The sequence below is a fragment of the Eubalaena glacialis genome, chromosome X (genome assembly GCF_028564815.1).
Source record: "Eubalaena glacialis isolate mEubGla1 chromosome X, mEubGla1.1.hap2.+ XY, whole genome shotgun sequence".
In the NCBI taxonomy this organism is placed as follows: Eukaryota; Metazoa; Chordata; class Mammalia; order Artiodactyla; family Balaenidae; genus Eubalaena; species Eubalaena glacialis.
The window spans coordinates 63,533,109-63,552,407 of NC_083736.1; positions in this window are offsets into that span (position 1 = coordinate 63,533,109).

Genomic DNA, 19,299 nt, shown 5'->3' on the forward strand with positions numbered 1-19,299 from the left:
AGATATCATCTCACACAGGTCAGAATGGCCATCATCAAAAAATCTATAAACAAGAAATGCTGGAGAGGGTGTGGAGGAAAGGGAACCCCCTTGCACTGTTGGTGGGAATGTAAATTGATACAGCCACTATGGAGAACAGTATGGAGGTTCCTTAAAAAACTAAAAATAGAACTACCATACAACCTAGCAATCCCACTACTGGGCATATACCCTGAGAAAACCATAATTCAAAAAGAGTCATGTACCACAATGTTCATTGCAGCTCTATTTACAATAGCCAGGACATGGAAGCAACCTAAGTGTCCATCGACAGATGAATGGATAAAGAAGATGTGGCACATATATACAATGGAATATTACTCAGCCATAAAAAGAAATGAAATTGAGTTATTTGTAATGAGGTGGATGGACCTAGAGTCTGTCATACAGAGTGAAGTAAGTCAGAAAGAGAATAATAAATACTGTATGCTAACACATATATATGGAATCTAAAAAAAGAAAAAGTGGTTCTGAAGAACCTAGTGGCAGGACAGGAATAAAGATGCAGACATAGAGAATGGACTTGAGGACACAGGGAGGGAGAAGTGTAAGCTGGGACGAAGTGAGAGAGTGGCGTGGACTTATATATACTACCAAATGTAAAATAGATAGCTAGTGGGAAGCAGCCGCACAGCACAGGGAGATCAGCTTGGTGCTTTGTGACCACCTAGAGGGGTGGGATAGGGAGGGTGGGAGGGAGACGCAAGAGGGAGGAGATATATGTATATGTATAGCTGGTTCACTCTGTTATAAAGCAGAAACTAACAAACCATTGTAAAGCAATTATACTCCAATAAAGATGTTTTAAAAAAAGAAAGAAAGATCTGCTTAAATCAGCTAGTCAATTTTTCTGCATGGCCAATGCACAATGTTACAAAATCATGCTTGGGTAAACGATCCGTTCAAAGTGCAAGATAGTCCAATGGATTTTGATGAAATGGAGTATAAAAGTTCATTGATATAGTTCCAGATTTCACATAGTAACTAATCTTTAAGAAACTAGTACTCGCAAATTTTGGTGTGAAATTAAAGAAGTATATGCATACTATCTGAAAAGGCTATTAAAATTCTCCTTTTTCCAACTACATATCTGAGTGAGGCTGGATTTTCTTCATATTTTTCAACCCAAACAACAAATCGCAACAGAGTGAATGCAAAAGTGGATATGAGAATCCAGCTATTTTCTTTTTTTTGATAGAAGTTTATTTTATTATTAAAGTATAGTTGATTTACAATATTGTGTTAGTTTCAGGTGTACTGCACAGTGATTCAGTTTTTTTGCAGATTATGTTCCATTATAGTTTACTACAGGATATTGGGTATAATTACCTGTGCTATACAGTAAATCCTTGTTGCTTATCTATTTTATGTATAGTAAATAGTTTGTATCTGTTAAAAATAAATTAAATAAATAAACATAAAAAAAAGAAGGTGGCATGTGTTCCTCTTTCAGCTAGCACCATAACTAGACGAACTGATGAAATAGCAGAGGATATTGAGGCACAATTGTTAGAGAGGATTAATGAGTCTACTGGTACGCAATCGAGGTTGATGAGTCTACTGATGTTGACAACGAGGCAACAATGCTTGTTTTTGTGTGATACATTTTTCAAGAGGATGTGCACTTTTGTTGCCAACCAACACCACAGCTGAAGAGCTATTCAAGTCTTTGAGTGATTGCATATCAGGAAAACTGAATTGGTCATTTTGTGTCGATATATGCATGGACAGAGTGGCTGCCACGACTGGACGACTTTCTGGTTTCACTACTCAGGTCAAAGAGGTCGCTTCTGAATGTAAGTCTACGCACTGTGTCATCCATAGAGAAATGCTGGCTAGCCGAAAAATGTCACCTGAACTTAGCAACGTTTTGGAGGATGTGATTAAAATTATCAACCACATTAAGGTATGTGCCCTTAACTCACGTCTGTTTGCGCAGCTCTGTGAGGAGATGGACGCGGAGCACACACGTCTTCTCTTATACACAGAAGTGAGATGGCTTTCTAAAGGTAGATCACTGGCCAGAGTTTTTGAGTTATGAGAGCTGCTCCAGAGATTTCTTTTAGGAAACAGTCACCACTGGCAGCACATTTCAGTGACACAGAATGGGTCGCAAAACTTGCATACTTGTGTGACATATTCAACCTGCTCAACGAACTCAATCTGTCACTTCAGAGGAGAACGATAACTGTGTTCAAGTCGGCAGATAAAGTGGCTGCATTCAAAGCCAAACTGGAATTATGGGGGCGATGAGTGAATGTTGGGATTTTTGACATGTTTCAAACATTCGCAGAGATTTTGAAAGAGACTGAGCCAGGGCCTTCTTTCTCCCAGCTGGTAAATGATCACCTATCTCAGCATTCAAAAGAGTTTGAGGGTACTTCCCTGGTAGTGCAGTGGTTAGGAATCTGCCTGCCAATGCAGGGGACACGAGTTCAATCCCTGGTCAGGAAGATCCCACATGCCGCAGAGCAGCTAAGCCCGTGCACCACAACTACTGAGCCTGTGTGCCAGAAGTACTGAAGCCTGGGCACCTAGAGCCCGTGCTCCACAACAAGAGAAGTCACCTCTATGAGAAGCCTGCGCACCACAATGAAGAGTAGCCCCCGCTCGCCACAACTAGAGAAAGCCTGGGCAGCAACGAAGACCCAACGCAGCCAATAAATAAATAAATAAATAAATAAATAAATAAATAAATAAATAAATAAAATTTTTAAAGTAAGAAAAAAAGAGTTTGAGCATTACTTCCCAACCACAAAAGACCCCCGAACTGGGAAGGAATGTATCCGCGACCCATTTGTGAATAAGCCAGGTGAATCGACTTTGTCCGTGCTAGAAGAGGATCAACTGCTTAAGATCACAAATGATGGTGGCCTTAAAAGTGTGTTTGAGACAACTTCAAATCTCCATACGTTCCAGATTAAAGTCAAGGCAGAATATCCTGAGATTGCTACAAAAGCACTGAAAAGCCTGCTTCCATTTCCAACATCCTATCTTTGTGAAGCAGGGTTTTCTGCAGTGACAGCAACCGAAACGAGATTACAGAGTAGACTGGACACAAGCAACACACTTCGGGTGTCACTGTCTCCCAGCACCCTCAGATGGGACCATCTAGTTGCAGGAAAACAAGCTCAGGGCTCCCACTGATTCTGCATTATGGTGAGTTGTATAATTATTTCATTATATATTACAATGTAATAATAATAGAAATAAAGTGCACAATAAATGTAATGTGCTTGAATCATCCCAAACCATCCCCCCCACTCCGGTCTGTGGAAAAATTGTCTTCCCTGAAACCGGTCCCTGGGGACCACTGCAGTAGAGAAAGGAGAGCAAAAGAGTAAGTTTACAGTGGAGATAAACACCACCTGATAAACACCACCTCAGGAAGGTCAACATCAACAGATAAAAATCATGCTGATAGTATGTATCCTTGATATGATGTGATGAAAATGGCACTTAAAGTGTGCTCTTCCTCCCAACAATCCATAACTCCAGTTTTATCTTATTTCCTGTCTAAGAAAAACATCAGACAAATTCCAATAGTGGGACATCCTACAGAATACCTGACCAGTACTCCAGAGTTCTCAAGGAAAGTCTGAAAACCTACCACAGCCAAGAGAAGCCTAAGGAGACGTGACAACTACCTGTAATGTGGGATCCCAGCTGGGACCCTGAAACAGAAAAAGGACATTAGGTAAAAACTAAGGAACTCTGAAGAAACTTTGGACTTTGGTTAATGTATTGGTTCATTAATTAAAAAAAAAAGTTCCAAACTTATGTAATATGTTGATGATAAGGAAAACCACGTGCAGAATTATAGGAATCTCTGTAATGTCTTCTCAATTATTCCGTAGATTTGAAACTTTTCTGAAAAAATGACGTCTATTTTTAAATATTTGATAAACCAAAAGGTGACATAGTCCATCTTACTGTGGTTCTTATTTACGTTCTTTTGATTAAAGGCGATGTTAAACAGCTTTTCACAGGTTTTTTGCCCATGGATATTTTTCTTGCATGATTTTCCTGTTCGTGTCCTCTGCCCATTTTTCTACTGGAATGTTTATCTCTTTAATAGGTTGTTAGATGAAGGAAATTAACCTTTGTCTGTCACATGTGCTCTTTTCCAATTTGTCATTGTCTTTAAATCTTGTTTATGGCACTTTCTGCTGCATGGAAATTTTGCATTTTTATGTAGTCAAATCTGTCGATCTTCCCTTTATGGTTTGTTCATTTCATATCATGCTTGAAAAAGCTTCTGCTACCTTGAGATTATAGAAATGTTCCCTCATGTTTCCTTCTACTGGGTTTATGGTTTCATTTTTTTTCAAATTTTATATTTTTATACCCCAAATTTGTATGGTATAAAGAGATAGGCACTAATCCAGCTCTATTTTCTAAATAATTAGCTAGTAGTCCCAATAGTGTTTATTGAATATTTCTTTACCCTAGAAAATTGCTGTGACTTTTATAACACAATAAATTACACATTTGGCTTTTTCTGGATTTTCTATTTTGTTTTTGTATGATTAAAAATAATTAACAGACTTTATTATATTATTACAGTTTTAGATGTACAGAATAATTGAGCAGATAGTACAGTGAGTTCCATATACCCACCCTCTCTTTCCACCCCTTCATATAGTTTTCCTTATCAGTAATGTTTTGCATTGGTGGGGTGCATTTGTTTCAATTAATTAATCAGTATGGATAAATTTCTCAGTATGAATTTTAATTTGCATTTCTCTATGAGTGAGGTGGAAAATCTTTTTTTTTTTAATTTAACATCTTTATTGGAGTATAACTGCTTAACAATGGTGTGTTAGTTTCTGCTTTATAACAAAGTGAATCAGTTATACATATAAATATATCCCCATATCTCTTCCCTCTTGCGTCTCCCTCTCTCCCACCCTCCCTATCCCACCCCTCTAGGTGGTCACAAAGCACCGAGCTGATCTCCCTGTGCTATGCGGCTGCTTCCCACTAGCTATCTATTTTACGTTTGGTAGTGTATATATGTCCATGCCACTCTCTCACTTTGTCCCAGCTTACCCTTCCCCCTCCACGTATCTTCAAGTCCATTCTCTAGGAGGTCTGCATCTTTATTCCCGTCCTGCCCCTAGGTTCTTCATGACCTTTTTTTTTTTTTTGATTCCATATATATGTGTTAGCATACGGTATTTGTTTATCTATTTCTGACGTACTTCACTCTGTATGACAGATTCTAGGTCCATCCACCTCACTACAAATAATTTAGTTCCTTTTTATGGCTGAGTAATATTCCATTGTATATATGTGCCACATCTTCTTTATCCATTCATCTGTTGATGGACACTTAGGTTGCTTCCATGTCCTGGCTATTGTAAATAGAGCTGCAATGAACATTGTGGTACATGACTCTTTTTGAATTATGGTTTTCTCAGGGTATATGCCCAGTAGTGGGATTGCTAGGTTGTATGGTAGTTCTATTTTTAGTTTTTTAAGGAACCTCCATACTCTTCTCCATAGTGGCTGTATCAATTTACATTCCCACCAACAGTGCAAGAGGGTTCCCTTTCCTCCACACCTTCTCCAGCATTTACTGTTTGTAGATTTTTTGATGATGGCCATTCTGACTGGTGTGAGATAATATCTCATTGCAGTTTTGATTTGCATTTCTCTAATGATTAATGATGTTGAGCATTCTTTCACGTGTTTGTGGCAATCTGTATATCTTCTTTGGAGAAATGTCTATTTAGGTCTTCTGCCCGTTTTTGGATTGGGTTGTTTGTTTTTTTGATATTGTGCTGCATGAGTTGCTTGTATGTTTTGGAGATTAATCCTTTGCCAGTTGCTTCATTTGCAAATATTTTCTCCCATTCTGAGGGTTGTCTTTTCGTCTTGTTTATGGTTTCTTTGCTGTGCAAAAGCTTTTAAGTTTCATTAGGTCCCATTTGTTTATTTTTGATTTCTATTCCATTTCTCTAGGAGGTGGGTCTAAAAGGATCTTCCTGTGATTTATGTCATAGAGTGTTCTGCCTATGTTTTCCTCTAAGAGTTTGATGGTGTCTGGCCTTACATTTACGTCTTTAATCCATTTTGAGTTTATTTTTGTGTATGATGTTAGGGAGTGTTCTAATTCCATTCTTTTATATGTAGCTGTCCAGTTTTCCCAGCACCACTTATTGAAGAGGCTGTCTTTTCTCCACTGAATATTCTTGCCTCCTTTATCAAAGATAAGGTGACCATATGTGCGTGGGTTTGTCTCTGGGCTTTCTATCCTGTTCCATTGATGTATATTTCTGTTTTTGTGCCAGTACCATACTGTATTGATTACTGTAGCTTTGTAGTACAGTCTGAAGTCAGGGAGCCTGATTCCTCCAGCTTCCTTTTTCTTTCACAAGATTGCTTTGTCTATTCGGGGTTTTTTGTGTTTCCATTCAAATTGTGAAATTTTTTGTTCCATTTCTGCGAAAAATGCCACTGGTAGTTTAACAGGGATTGCACTGAATCTGTAGATTGCTTTGGGTAGTAGAGTCATTTTCACAACGTTGATTCTTCCAATCCAAGAACATGGTATATTTCTCCATCTATTTGTATCATCTTTAATTTCTTTCATCAGTGTCTTATAGTTTTCTGCATACAGGTCTTTTGTCTCCTTAGGTAGGTTTATTCCTAGATATTTTATTCTTTTTGTTGCAGTGGTAAATGGGAGTGTTTCCTTAATTCCTCTTTCAGATTTTTCATCATTAGTGTATAGGAATGCAAGAGATTTCTGTGCATTAATTTTGTATCCTGCTACTTTACCAAATTCATTGATTAGCTCTAGTAGTTTTCTGGTAGCATCTTTAGGATTCTCTATGTATAGTATCATGTCATCTGCAAACAGTGACAGCTTTGCTTCTTCTTTTCTGATTTGGATTCCTTTTATTTCTTTTTCTTCTGTGATTGCTGTGGCTAAAACTATGTTGAATAATAGTGGTGAGAGTGGACAACCTTGCCTTGTTCCTGATCTTAGTGGAAATGGTTTCAGTTTTTCACCATTGAGAATGATGTTGGCTGTGGGTTTGTCATATATGGCCTTTATTATGTTGAGGAAGGTTCCCTCTATGCCTACTTTCTAGAGGGTTTTTATCATAAATGGGCGTTGAATTTTGTGGAAAGCTTTCTCTGCATCTATTGAGATGATCATATGGTTTTTCTCCTTCAATTTGTTAATATGGTGCATCACATTGATTAATTTGCGTATATTGAAGTAGCCTTGCATTCCTGGGATAAACCCCACTTGATCATGTTGTATGATCCTTTTAATGTGCTGTTGGATTCTGTTTGCTAGTATTTTGTTCAGGAGTTTTGCATCTATGTTCAGTGATATTGGCCTGTAGTTTTCTTTCTTTGTGACACCTTTGTCTGGTTTCAGTATCAGGGTGATGGTGGCCTCGTAGAATGAGTTTGGAAGTGTTCCTTCCTCTGCTATATTTTAGAAGGGTTTGAGAAGGATGGGTGTTAGCTCTTCTCTAAATGTTTGATAGAATTCACCTGTGAAGCCATCTGGTCCTGGGCTTTGGCTTGTTGGAAAATTTTTAATCACAGTTTCAATTTCAGTGCTTGTGATTGGTCTGTTCATATTTTCTATTTCTTCCTGATTCAGTCTTGGAAGGTTGTGCATTTCTAAGAATTTGTCCATTTCTTCCAGGTTGTCCATTTTATTGACATATTGTTGCTTTTAGTAATTTCTCATGATCCTTTGTATTTCTGCAGTGTCAGTTGTTACTTCTCCTTTTTCATTTCTAATTCTATTGATTTGAGTCTTCTCCCTTTTTTTCTTAATGAGTCTGGCTAATGGTTTATCAATTTTGTTTATCTTCTCAAAAACCAGCTTTCTGTTTTATTGATCTTTGCTATTGTTTCCTTCATTTCTTCTTCATTTATTTTTGCTCTGATCTTTATGATTTCTTTCCTTCTGCGAACTTTGGGGTTTTTTTGTTCTTTCTCTAATTGCTTTAGGTGTAATGTTAGGTTGTTTATTTGAAGTGTTTCTTGTTTCTTAAGGTAGGATTTTATTGCTATAAACTTCCCTCTTAGAACTGCTTTTGCTGCATCCCATAGGTTTTGGGTTGTCATGTTTTCACTGTCATTTGTTTCTAGGTATCTTTTGATTTCCTCTTTGATTTCTTCAGTGATCTCTTGGTTATGAAGTACTGTATTGTTTAGCCTCCATGTGTTTGTATTTTTTAAAGATTTTTTCCTGTAACTGATATCTAGTCTCATAGCATTGTGGTCAGAAAAGATACTTGATACGATTTCAATTTTCTTAAATTTACCAAGGCTTGACTTGTGACCCAAGATATGATCTATCTTATGTTCCATGAGCACTTGAGGAGAACGTGTATTCTGTTGTTTTTGGATGGAATGTCCTATAAACATCAATTAAGTCCATCTTGTTTAATATATCATTTAAAGCTTGTGTTTCCTTATTTATTTTCATTTTGGATGATCTGTCCATTAGTGAAAGTGGGGTGTTAACGCCCCCTACCATGATTGTGTTACTGTCGATTTCCCCTTTTATGGCTGTTAGTGTTTGCCTTATGTATAGAGCTGCTCCTATGTTGGGTGCATAAATATTTACAATTGTTATATCTTCTTCTTGGATTGATCACTTGATCATTATGTAGTGTCCTTCTTTGTCTCTTGTAATAGTCTTTCTTTTAAAGTCTATTTTTTCTGATATGAGAATTGCTACTCCAGCTTTCTTTTGATTTCCATTTGCATGGAATATCTTTTCCCATCCCCTCACTTTCATTCTGTATGTGTCCCTAGGTCTGAAGTGGGTCTCTTGTACACAGCATATATATGGGCCTTGTTTTTGTATCCATTCTGCCGGTCTATGTCTTTTGGTTGGAGCATTTAATCCATTTACATTTAAGGTAATTATCGATATGTATGTTCCTATTACCATTTTCTTAATTATTTTGAGTTTGTTATTCTAGGTCTTTTCCTTCTCTTGTGTTTCCTGCCTAGAGAAGTTCCTTTAGCATTTGTTGTAAAGCTGGTTTGGTGATGCTGAATTCTCTTAGGTTTTGCTTGTCTGTAAAGCTTTTAATTTCTCCGTCAAATAGAATGAGATCCTTGCTGGGTAGAGTAATCTTGATTGTAGGTTTTTCCCCTTCATCACTTTAAATATGTCCTGCTCCTCCCTTCTGGCTTGCAGAGTTTCTGCTGAAAGATCAGCTGTTAACCTTATGGGGATTCCCTTGTATGTTATTTGTTGTTTTTCCCTTGCTGCTTAATATTTTTTCTTTGTATTTAATTTTTGATTGTTTGACTAATATGTGTCTTGGCGTGTTTCTCCTTGGAATTATCCTGTATGGGACTCTCTGTGCTTCCTGGACTTGATTATTTCCTTTCCCATATTACGGAAGTTTTCAACTATAATCTCTTTAAATATTTTCTCAGTCCCTTTCTTTTCTCTTCTTTTTCTGGGATCCCTATAATTCGAATGTTGGTGTGTTTAATGTTGTCTCAGAGGTCTCTGAGACTGTCCTCAATTCTTTTCATTCTTTTTTCTTTATTCTGCTCTGCAGTAGTTATTTCCACTATTTTATCTTCCAGGTCACTTATCCATTCTTCTGCCTCAGTTATTCTGCTATTGATCCTTTCTAGAGAATTTTTAATTTCATATATTGTTTTGTTCATCACTGTGCATTTGCTCTTTAGTTCTTCTAGGCCCTTGTTAAACGTTTCTTGTATTTTCTCCATTCTATTTCCAAGATTTTGGATCATCTTTACTATCATTATTCTGAATTCTTTTTCAGGTAGACTGCCTCTTTCCTCTTCATTTGTTAGGTCTGGTGGGTTTTTACCTTACTCCTTCATCTGCTGTGTGTTTCTCTGTCTTCTCATATTGCTTAACTTACTGTGTTTGTGGTCTCCTTTTCGCAGGCTGCAGGTTCATAGTTCCCGTTGTTTTCGGTGTCTGCCCCCAGTGGCTAATGTTGGTTCAGTGGGTTGTGTAGGCTTCCTGGTGGAGGAGACTAGTGCCTGTTTTCTGGTGGATGAGGCTGGATCTTGTCTTTCTGGTGGGCAGGTCCACGTCTGGTGGTGTGTTTTGGGGTGTCTTTGGCCTTATTATGATGTTAAGCAGACTCTCTGCTATGGGTGGGGTTGTGTTCCTGCCTTGCTAGTTGTTTGGCATAGGGTGTCCAGCACTCTAGCTTTCTGGTCATTGAGTGGAGCTGGGTCTTGGCATTGAGATGGAGATCTCTGGGAGATTTTCACCGTTTGATATTACATGGAGCTGGGAGGTCTCTTGTGGACCAATGTCCTGAACTTGGCTCTCCCACCTCAGTGACACAGCCCTGATGCCCGGCTGGTGCACCAACAGCCTGCCATGCACACGGCTTTTGGAAGGTCTGAGGTCTTCTGCTAGCGTTCAGTAGGTGTTCTGTAGGAGTTGTTCCACATTTAGATGTATTTCTGATGTATTTGTGGGGAGGAAGGTGATCTCCACGTCTTACTTTTCTGCCATCCTGAAGCTCTTCCCTGGATTTTCTATTTTGATTCCACTGATCTATCTCTCTATTCCTAGGATAATGCTACAGTATCTTAATTATTGTAACTTTGTAATAAACTTTAATATCTGGTAGGGTAAATCCTCTCTTAGTTTTATTTATCAGAATTTCCTTGCTACTCCTTAATATTTATTCTTCCAGATAAACTTCACAATACTTTTTTAAATTTCAAAAAAATAAAAACAACCCCCAAAACTCTTGGAATTTTCATTGGGAGAATGTATAGTTTAATTATGAGAGAATGGGCAACTTTTACAATATTGAGTCTTCCTATCTAAGAACAAGGTATGTTTCACTCTTTATCAAAGTCTTTTATATTTCTCCATAGAATTTTATACTTTGCTTCATATGGGTCTTGCACTTTTTTGTTAAATTTATATTCCTAGGTATTTATACTTTTCATATACATGTTTTAAACTTTTGTAAAATTTATATTCCTAGGCATTCTATGCTTGCTATTGCTATTGACAATTGAATTTTTTCACCATTACATTTTCTAATCTATATTATTGATGTATATGTAGCTATTGAGGCAGGGATTAATAAATGAGTTTGCATAAATATGTATATATGCATTAATACATACACCTCCCACACACATTCATTGAAACAGAGACTTCCAAGTGTTGGAGACTTCTTTGTCCCTAGAGGATCCAAGTTCCCATTACTTTCTCCCCTGAGCATCTGTCTCCAGCTGAGGGCAATTATCCCAAGTGGGAAGGAGAATTATTAGCAATGAAGACTACCAGTGTAGTGGCTTAGAGAAAGGTCTCTGGGGTCAGACTGCCTGGGATCAAATTCTAGCTCCACCATTTCCCAACTGTGTGACATTGGGCAAGTAACTTGATATGTCTATGCTACCATTCCCCCACATGTAAAATGACAATGATAAGAATAGTACGTACTTCATAGGATTGTTCAACATTTAGATGAATTAATATAAAGTATTCAAAACAGTGACTTGGAATAGTCAACAGTACCTATTACAAAAATTACCTTGAGCATCCCCTTTCTCAATCCTCTACCATTCACACCATAGAACATCACTGTTTTTCTTTTTTTTTTTAACTTGTCATATATAAGGTTTTTATATACAATCAGTATGCACTGTAACAGTTTATACTGAGTCAATCAATTTTATCTAAAATGTTATTTGGCTATATAGCACAAATATGAAAATGGAAAATAAATGGATTTACAAAAATTTTGGCTGTATTGTATTCAGAAAGTGTTCATACACCTACCCTTTTAAGCCAAATGCATGTGAAAAAAAAATGTTTCCAGAGCATGTAGTTTAGATTTTACATATAATCTTACCATTTTGTTACTACAAACACAATACTGAGAAAAAAAGAAAGAAAGAAAGAAGGAAAGAAAGAAAGAAAGAAAGAAAGAAAGAAAGAAAGAAAGAAAGAAAGAAAGAAAGAAAGAAAGAAAGAAAGAAAGAAAGAGAGAGAGAGAGAAAGAAAGAAAGAAAGAAAGAGAGAAAGAAAGAAAGAAAGAAAAAAGAAAAGGAAAGAAAAAAGAAAGAAAGAGGAAGAAATAAAATGTATTTAATGAAATATTCAATGTAAAAAAAAGGACTAATGGAGCTCAGTTGCCCCTTTGCCCAATTTTACATAATAAACAATCATCCCATCAAGACAAATCATTAAAAGTGTTAATCACATTACATAGTTTTAAAATCATGGCAATTGAAAACACCTAAGGAAAAAGAGAAATTCAGTTCATGCCAGAAGTATTATGTCTTCCTAGGCAGCCAGACAACCAGAACCACAAGCAGGGAGTGGAGGTGGTGGAGATGAGGGGGGATAGGGAGAAATGCCCTCTCTCAGAAACCAGAGTTGTGGAGGCAATGTTACATGTTCACCCTGGTAAATTCTATGACCAGAAAGCTTTGAGTCCTTGCTTTCTGGTTTCAGCTAATGGCAACAATCAAGCACGGACATTAGGCTGAAATCTATCCAAAGGATCAACAGAGAGGGCTTCAAATTCTTGTTCCACTAGGACAAGTTATCTTTTGCTCCCCTGGCAGATGCATTTCCTTCCTTCCTTCTTTCCTCAACAAATATTTATTGAGCATTTACTATATGGGGATAAAGTAGTGATCCAAAAAGAAATGGTTTCTGTCTTCACAGAGATTACATATGAGTAGAAAATAGAAAAGTAAACTAGTAAACAAATACACAAGATAACTTTAGATAGTGGTAAGTGTTAAGATTATTAAGCAATGGGATGTGATAGAGAGTGACTGAGGGTTCACTTTACATAGGGTAGTCAGAGAAGACCTATCTTAAAGAGGTGATATTTGAGTTGAAATACCACAAATGTATGAAAGAAGATTATTACAGCAAGCACAAAGGCCTTGAGGTAAAAATGATAAAGTATGTTTGAAAAAACAAAGAGGTCAGTATGGTTGAAATTCCTGCCACACTATTCACAATAGCCAGGACATGGAAGCAACCTAGATGTCCATCGACAGAGAAATGGATAAAGAAGATGTGGTACACATACACGATAGAATATAACTCAGCCATAAAAAAGAAAGAATGTCATTTGCAGCAACATGGATGGACCTAGAGATTATCATACTAAGTGAAGTAAGTCAGACAGAGAAAGACAAATATATGATATCACTTATATGTTGAATGTAAAAAAATTAGACAAATAAACTTATTTACAAAACAGACTCACAGACATAGAAAACAAATTTATGGTTACGAAGGGGAAAAGTGGGAGGGATAAAATGGGAATTGGGATTAACAGATACACATTACTATATATAAAATAGATAAACAACAAAGACCTACTGTATAGTACAGGGAACTATATTCAATGTCTTGTAATAGCCTATAATGGAAAAGAATCTGAAAAAATATATATATATATATAACTGAATCACTGTGCTGTACACCTGAAACTAACACAACATTGTAAATCAACTATACCTCAATTTTTAAAAATTATCTCCAAGTCTTAAAAAAAAAAAAGAAATTCCTGCCACAATGCTATTCCAGAAGTTCATTTCTGTGGACAGTAGAAATTCTGAATATAATCCACAGGGATGTTTGGTGGCTTCATATCTAAATCTAACAGGACACTCCCCTGCTTGTACCACATGATATCCTAGTGCCTTCATTCAAAGGCTGACCCAAATGTCCTGTATGACCGTTATGCTTCACCCAGAATCCCATGGCCTCAATAATGAGAATGCCATTGCTGTCACTTTCCTGCACTACCTGTCACCACTAGGTCAATGCCTTGGGAAAGGTCCAGGCTGCCGACGACACCCTGAAGGAAGCACCTCTATTGCCAAACACTGCTCATCACGATGGGGGTGCTGAACATTTAGGGAACCTGGCCTGGCTCTCCTCCTGCCCCACCTGCCCAGCCAATCTTAATCTAAAATAGAGAAGCTACTACTGGCCCCATGCCAGATCTCTGAAATTATTAACCACTCCTCCCACTGCCTCAACATTACCTACAGCAATATGTTCCACAGGGCTTATGGGCTTCTTCTGATTTCACTGTTTCCTGCTGCCACAATAGCACCCACTTCACTATGGCAAACTACTTAGGATATTCTATAGCTTTACATATTTATTTTCTGTCTTCCTCCACTAAAATGTAAACTCCACGAGAGAAGAGATTTGTCTCTTATTCATTGCTATATTTCTAGTGCCTACCACATAGTTGATGCTTCATAAACATCTGTTGAATGAATGAATTTTAATTATAGCTTCCTTGTTAGGACTGGTCTTTTGTATCTATTTCTAGATTCTCTATTCTGTTCCATTGGCCTATTTGTCTTCTCTTGTACCAATACCACTCTCTAAATCTCTATAGCTCTATGTCAGTCTTAATATGAGGCAGAGTGAACCCCCCCAAATTGTTCTTCAAAATTATCTAGCGTGGATTTTATTTTTTTTCCTTTTTAAAAATTTATTTATTGATTGATTGATTGATTGATTGATTGATTGGCTGCATGGCTTGCAGTATCTTAGTTCCCCAATCAGGGCTTGAACTTGCACCCTCAACAGTGAAAGTGCAGAGTCCTAACCATTGGACCGTCAGGGAATTCCCTAGTGTGGATTTTAAAAGTGTGGAATCTGGAGCCAAATTTCCTGGGTTTGAGTTCTGGTCCTGCTGCTTACTGGCTATGTGACCCTGACCAAATTACTTAACCATTCTGTGCCTCAGTTTTCTCATATATGAAATAGGCACAAAACCTACCTATCTTAAAGGATTATTGCTAATCTTGGCCCTTTGCTTTTTGATATAACATTTATAATCAGCTTTTTAAGTTACACCAAGAAAAACCTGGTTGGGATTCTGACTGGAATTGTATTGAATTTATAGATTAATTTGGGAGATCATGGACATTTACAATATTGTGTGTTTCTATCCATGAATATGGCATACCTCTCTATTCACTTAGATCTCTTTAATATTTTTCAACAAAGTTTTAACATTTTCTCCACAGAGATACTATATTTTGTATAGGATTTTTGTTATGATCATATGAGAGATTGACCTATTATTTTTCCATTTTTTAAATGGTCTTGTCAATTTTGTTACCAAGGTTATAAAGCCCCATAAAATGAACTGGGGGAGAATTTTTCTATTCCCTGAACAAGTTTTGTGTGAGATTGGATTCATCTGCTTGTTGAATGTGGAGAGAATTCACCTGTGAAATCATCTGGGTTGTGAGATTTGGAGTGAGGAGTGTGGTAGAATTCTACCTTTGACTCATTGCTTTAAGGCTTATAGGTCTATTCAGGTTTTCTATTTCTTCTGCAGTCATTTTTGTTAAGTTATATTTGCCCAGGATATTGTCCATTTTGTTTAAGATTTCAGATTATTGTCATAAAATAGTTCATGGTAATAACATTATTTTTAATGTTTTCTGTATTTCTAGTTGTGAAGCTTCTTTCATTTTTAAAAATATTTATTTATTTAATTTTTGGCTGTGTCAGGTCTTTGTTTCAGCACACAGGATCTTTTGTTCTGGTGTGCGGGCTTCTCTCTAGTTGTGGCGCTCGTGTTCCAGAGCACATGGGCTCTGTAGTTGCGGGGCATGGACTTAGTTGCCCTGTGGCATGTGGGATCTTAGTTTCCCAACCAGGCATCCTCTGTATTGCAAGACAAACTCTCAACCCCTGGACCACCAGGGAAATCCTCCTTCTTTCATTTTTTTCCCCCTTATTTCTTTATTAATTGACTGGCATTGTAAAAGGTTTATCTATTTCCAAAGAACTAATCTTTTCAATTATCAATTTGGTAGTTAAATCCTCTCTATTATAGCTTCATTTTCAATTTTATTAATTCCTGCTCTTATCTTTGTTATTTCTTTCCTTCTACTTTCTTTGGCTTTATTTCATTTTTTCCTTTCTAAATTCCTAAGTTGGGCACTTAATGTATAAATGCTCATTCTTTCTTATTTCTGTATAAAGGTACTTTAGGCTATAAATCTGTCTCTAAGTACACTATTCCTTTGCTGAATTCTGCAGATTCTGATGTGAGGTATTTTTATTAGCATTCAGTTATAAATATTTTCTAATTTACATTATGGCTCCTTCTTTGATCCATGAGTTAATCAAACATCTTTTTTAAAATTTCTATATATTTTTTAATGGTTCTGAAGAACCTAGGGGCAGGACAGCAATAAAGGTGCGGATGTAGAGAATGGACTTGAGGATACAGGGAGGGGGAAGGGTAAGCTGGGATAAAGTGAGAGAGTGGCATGGAAATATACACACTACCAAATGTAAAATAGATAGCTAGTGGGAAGCAGCTGCATAGCACAGGGAGATCATCTCGGTGCTTTGTGACCACCTAGAGGTGTGGGATAGGGATGGTGGGAGGGAGGGAGATGCAAGAGGGAAGAGATATGGGGACATATGTATATGTATAACTGATTCACTTTGTTATAAAGCAGAAACTAACACACCATTGTAAAGCAATTATACTCCAATAAAAATGTTAAAAAAAAATTCCCTATATTTTTTAAAGTTACTTTTTCGCTATTGACTTCTAACTTAATTGCACTGTGACCAGAGTATATGGTCTTTATGTTTTAGGTATGTCTTTGTAACAATATACAACTGGATTTTGAAAAAAATTAATTATCAATTTGAAATTTCAGTACTTTGGCGGATTTCAGCTAATTACATTTGTTTTGATCACTGACATACTTTTTATTTATTCATACCATCTAATTTAATGTTTTATATTTACTCTGATTTTTTTTATGCTTCTTTTTTCTCCTTTTCTGTCTTATTTACAAGTAACTGAGGTTTTCTTGTTCAATTTTTCCCTCTACTGGATGGTATGTTCTATGCTCCATTTCTATTCTTTTAGTAGTTACAGTTAAATTTCAGTATTCATACTTAAATGAACCAAGTCTAAATTCAATCAGCATCTCTACCTTTCTCCCAAATGATACAAGGATCTTCTAATGCTTTAATGTTGATCACCCCCTCAACTTATTGTTGTCCAGTAATTTAATCCCACCCTTTTTAAAACTCCCCAACTCAGTCACTATATTGTTTCACATAGGTAATAGTTGTTTATATTTATCTAAGTTTCTTTGCTCATTATTCTTTTTTTCATCTCATTCTTTTTTCTGGAAATTCGTTTGAGAAGATCCTTTAGTGAGCATCTGATTTTACATATCTGAAAAAGTCTTTATTTAGCTCTTATTTATCAATATTAGCTTTTCAAGGATGAATATTCTAGATTGACAGATATTTTCCCTTGACACTTTGAAAGTATTATCCCTCTATCTTCTGACTTTGTTGCTTTTGAGAAGTTTGCTCTCAGTTTAATAGTCATTCCTTTGGAAATAATTCCTTATTTCTGTTTGGTCCCTTTTCAGACATTCTCTATCTTTTTACCACAATGTGTCTCTACATAGCTTTCTTTGTATTTGTTCTGCCTGGCATTTGTTGTAATTACCAAATCTAAGTATTCATGTCTTTCATCAATAAAGGGAAATTAGCAATTTTTCTTTGAATTTTGTTTCTCTCTCATTTTCTGCATTCTTTCCATCTAGAAATGCAATTAGATTTATGTTAGATTTTCTCATTCTATCATCCATATCTTTTAATTTCTCACTTATAATTCCTATCACTTTCTCTCTCTCTGCTGCATTCTGAACAATTTCTTCAGATCTACTTTTCTGATCACTAATGGTCTCTTTATTTGTCTAATCTGCTATTTAACCTATCCATTGAATACTTTAAATTAACAATTACATTTTTCATTCTGAAAAATGTATTTGGTTCTCTTTAAAAGTTACCTAGATTTCCATGACACCAGACATGATGATGTAGACTAATTCATCCCTGTTCTCTTTGCTGCAATTAGAAATCCTAGAAACAACACATGAGGCAATAAAAAGAGAACTATGAAAGGTGGAAAGAGGACAGTGAACTGTTTAGAGAGCCAAGGACTTGAAGAAAGGCACATCAGCAGGGCAGCTAATGATCTCCTACCCAACAGATGTTGACCCAGGCCTATCATAACTGACCCCCAACCTAGCAACACAAGGAAGCCAGGTAGGTTCATTTCTTTCCCAGATGGAACAAGAGCCCTAGTAACAACCCCAAGTGATCTTAGCAGCACTGGTAAGGGGGATTAATGGGGATCAACTCTGGCAATAAGTGGCCAGAGCAAGCTTCTCCTTCCACACCAGGTCCAAGAATCTCCTCCCCCACAGAGAGACAATATGTGGCCAGACAGCATCAGCAAGGGGTACTCCACCATAACAAATGACCTAGACCTGGAAACTTATTTGTACCCATGGGCCTGAGACTCCTCTGCTCCAACCAGGGACATGAAACATGGCAGCTCAGGGGTACCAACAAGGAAAATCCCATTGCAACAAGCTGTCTGTGCCTGAAACCACTCAGTCTCCCACAGACGGGGGGCAATCCTGCCACAAGAAGCACCTGGCCAGAAAGCAATCTCCCTCTCCCACAGAGCCAGAGACTTCCCTCCAAAATAGGTGAGAGGCAAGGCCAGTGGCGAGAGGGACCCCACCACAAGTGGCTTGGACCAGGAAGCATTCTTCTTCCCTGTGAGTAGAGAATCCCTTTCCCCACCTATAATACATGCACTAGGCAGCCTGAACTGGGAAAAGAGCTTCCGCCCCGTCAGAGAACAATGGGAACCCAAGCAGCACCAGATAAACCAAGCAGATGAAGAGAGAATAGCAAAGGCTATGAAAATTAAATTATCATTGGAACCAGAGCCTACAAAAGCAGGCCAGGACCAGTGTGCTATACCTAAACAGGATGAACTGCCTGCTAAAATAAAAGATTTAAATAGGACCCAGAGTCTTTCAACATAATAGCCAAAATGTCCAAGATACAATAAAAAATCATCTGGGTCTTCATAAAAAGAATCAGAGCCAGAAAAATCACAATGTGAAGAGAAAAAACAATCAAATAACACCAACACCAAGATGAATCAGATGTTGGAACTATCTGTCAAGGATCATAAAACAGCCATCATAAAAATGCTTCAACAAGCAGTTACACATTCACTGGAAACAAGTAAAAAAATAGAAAATCCCAGAAAATAAATGGAAGTTACAAAAAACTGGAAATTATGGAACTGGAAAAAACAATACAGAAATTTAAAACTTGCCTCATAGGCTCAATAGTAGAGTGGAGATGACAGAGGATAAAATCAGTAAATTTGAGGA